Below are 3,221 nucleotides of genomic sequence, written 5' to 3'. Positions count from 1 at the left end.
CCTGAAGAGTGACTTAATGGTATTTTTTTGATGAAAAAGTAGATAAAACAATGGGAGATTTTTACAGTAGTTGGAGTTTATTATTGTGTATCGTTTATTGATGAAGAGTGAAAATTTCAAAATTTTGAGTTACTACCCTTTTGTTGAAAGGGTGCGATATGTTATAGGTTTTAACCTCTTGCATTCCAATTCCTAACAAATCGACTGAGAAGTCATACAACGTCGTTTGCTCAAACTTTAAATACATTTTATAAAATCATAGATATGGGCATGAATCAACGATATTGCAAAAATAAATACAACCTAACCACATAAAGCGAATAAATTGTGGTTAAAATACTACAATAAAATGAATGAATATTCAAAGATCTAAAACATTGCATTGAATAGTGTCGCTAACAGAAGACGTAATAAAAATGAAATTCAATTTATTTTTCATAATTTTGGTGTTGAGTATTTTTCTGGCCGAATCCAAGGATGATCCTATAAAGCAGATTATGGACGGAGCTGTAAGTTTGTTTTATAGTATATTTTAAAATATTTTTCTGAAGTTATAAACAATTATATTTATTTAATATATTATTTATTCTTTTTCTTTGACTAGAACAAGGTATTGTCTGTTGGGGAAATTATTGGGCAGACATCAACGCAGTTGAAGAAAGTTTTAAAAATGGATCACGAATAGCATGTAGAAACAATGGAAAATATTTCTGCAAAATTATTTTTTTCAATAAAATTTGGAATTTTTGTTAGTGTCAATTTTTTCGTTTTTATTTGACTGTTTTGCATAGCGTTTGAATAAATTTCGTTTTAAAAAAGTGCTAAAAAAAGTGGAGACGTTTTGTGACCACTTGGGATCTCAAATGCTAATTAAATTTCTGTCAAAAATATAACTAAAATTCTCAAAGTACCTTAAAATCGTAATATGGGGCCTATACCAAAACATGGATCTTTTCAAATTGTAGCTAAAATAAGAATACCACTGGGAAGCTCAAATGTCAAATTACAGATAGTTCGTTCTACAAGTTTAGCTAAAATCCTTAAAATATCTACATTCAGGAAGTACCGTTATATGGGGTCTAAACCAAAAAAAAAATTGACTTATGTTGACAGTTTTTGGTGTAGAAGTTTTGTGAACACTGGGAACCTCAAATTACAGATAGGTCGGTATCTAAATTCCTCCAAATACCGAAATTTGGGAGGTATGTACCTTTATATGTTGGCTGTGTGCCGATATACACGCAGGGAAACTAGAAAAGTTTCTGGCCTAACAATGAAGTAGTCTCCAGCATGATTTATACACTTTTTCATGCACTCAAACCAATTGTCACGGTGTGCCTTAACCAAATTTAAATGGTAGGTGCTTACACCTGGGAAGTTTCTGCAAACTCTGAAACTACAATGCTCATATATGAGACATATCAAAAAACAAAAATATCGCCGGAGGGATTTTCAAATAAATCGCGATTTAAGTTCACATTTTTAGGGGTTCTTTAGGTTTTCACGATTTTGCTTGAAAACCGCGAGTCCTATGTAAATGAGCCTAAAAAAAATGTTGTAACTGTGAAAATTCTCCACAACATTGACCTTTATGATATTTTCGTAGGTTTTACCGTTTTTGAGATATAGAAGTTCAAATTGAGACAATGCATGATCTTGCAACACAACACATGAGCGTCTGGCGCTTAGGCTAAAAACTGTCAGACTTAAAAAAATTAAACCTCCAGCGAAAAGATCGTTGCATATTGGTTTGCTGTGTGGGACTTCGCTTGAATTTCCTTTTTCAATACAAAATTCCTTAGGTCATTTTAGCCCGATTAATTCAATTAATCAAAAACATTCATAAATAATGACCTTCGTCCTTATAAGACAACAATAAATAAAACTTCACAGCAGAGCCCGGCTGCCCTGGCTGAGGTTTGAACCTGGATCTTCTCCAATATACCGACAATGTTGTCGAGGTGTTGGTGTTCTAAGCCACTGCCAATCTATCATATCAAACCCAGGAAGGCATTACAATTCATGAAGGAAAGTCCCCTTCGATTTATACATGTGTATGTATTGACAAATGATTCTACACTAGGTTGACTTGATAAGAAAAAGTCTTCAAAAGCGGAACGACCTTAGCATATTGGTTGGATGTGTGGGACTCGCTAGAATTCACTTTTTCAATACAAAACTCTTTAGGTCATGTTAGCTCCATTAATTAAGTCATAAATAATGACCTACGTCCTAATAAGACAACAATAAATAAAAAAATATCAAATAGCATCTGGCAACACTACGTATTGCCTAGACCAGAAACTTTTCTAGTTCTCTTTGTATTTTTTGATTTTGTTCGAACAAGAGTATACATAATTGCAAATCCAAAAATACAATGTTTTGCTCCAAACATAAAAAACAAAAACAACTTGGGAAATTCCGAAATATTGTAAAAATCGTTAACAATACCGATGGTAGGAACTATCATAATCTAGAATGTTTACAAAAAATATTGTCAGCCCAGAAAACCTGTTACTGAAATTTTTGATTTGATTTTATATAATTCTCATATGTACATTCCACATAACTTTGGTATAATTATCACGTATAATATTAAGAGTATGGATGAACACAATACATGGTCAAGTTCTGCTGCTTTAACTGACAACAAAGACAAACAGAACTACTCCATTAAGCTCATCCAAACATCCAACACAGCATAAGGAATAACAAATCATAAAAAAATATAAAAATAAAACACAAATTACGACCACGAAGATTTTCTCCCAGATTGGTGTTGGTATAACTCAACAATCAAGACCCAAAAAAAAAAAACAAATTAAAACAAGATTCTCATTCTCCTGTCATTCGAACAAAACTCACTGTATAAGTTCGATACATTGGTTACGCCAATGCATACGTGCTCCATGCATTGTCCCCCCCTTCTGTAGCATTCCAATTACCCACGCTAATTGGCCGCTCTTTTGAACCCTGTGGGGAAATCTTCTCTGCACTTCATCCATGAGGTTTATTTGCCTATTTCGATTGTAGGAGAGAGTTTCGCCCTTTTCCACTACCTCTCCTGGAAAGTTCGGATGCAGGGGAGCGCTTTCCAATGCTGCGGTCGTAGTTAATTGTCACGGCCTTGTTAACGCTACTCTGCCCGCCGGCAACCACACTTGTTGTTTAATTTTTGAAGGATTCACACTCCTATTGCTATCTTTTCATACTCATTACAC

The 3,221-nt window shown here is 33.9% G+C and overlaps 1 long non-coding RNA gene across 1 annotated transcript; it reads left to right on the top strand.

Moving 5' to 3' along the window:
* The first annotated feature begins 372 nt into the window (after positions 1-372).
* LOC141391244 (uncharacterized) lies at positions 373-759 on the top strand. Its single transcript, XR_012409601.1, has 2 exons — positions 373-509; positions 605-759. It is a non-coding gene; the product is annotated as an uncharacterized lncRNA (long non-coding RNA).
* Positions 760-3,221: the final 2,462 nt, after the last annotated feature.

The sequence above is a fragment of the Musca autumnalis genome, unplaced genomic scaffold (genome assembly GCF_047663935.1).
Source record: "Musca autumnalis isolate F117 unplaced genomic scaffold, ASM4766393v1 scaffold_1, whole genome shotgun sequence".
In the NCBI taxonomy this organism is placed as follows: Eukaryota; Metazoa; Arthropoda; class Insecta; order Diptera; family Muscidae; genus Musca; species Musca autumnalis.
Note: the sequence above shows the minus strand (reverse complement) of the source record. Positions and strands in the feature narration are given on the sequence as shown.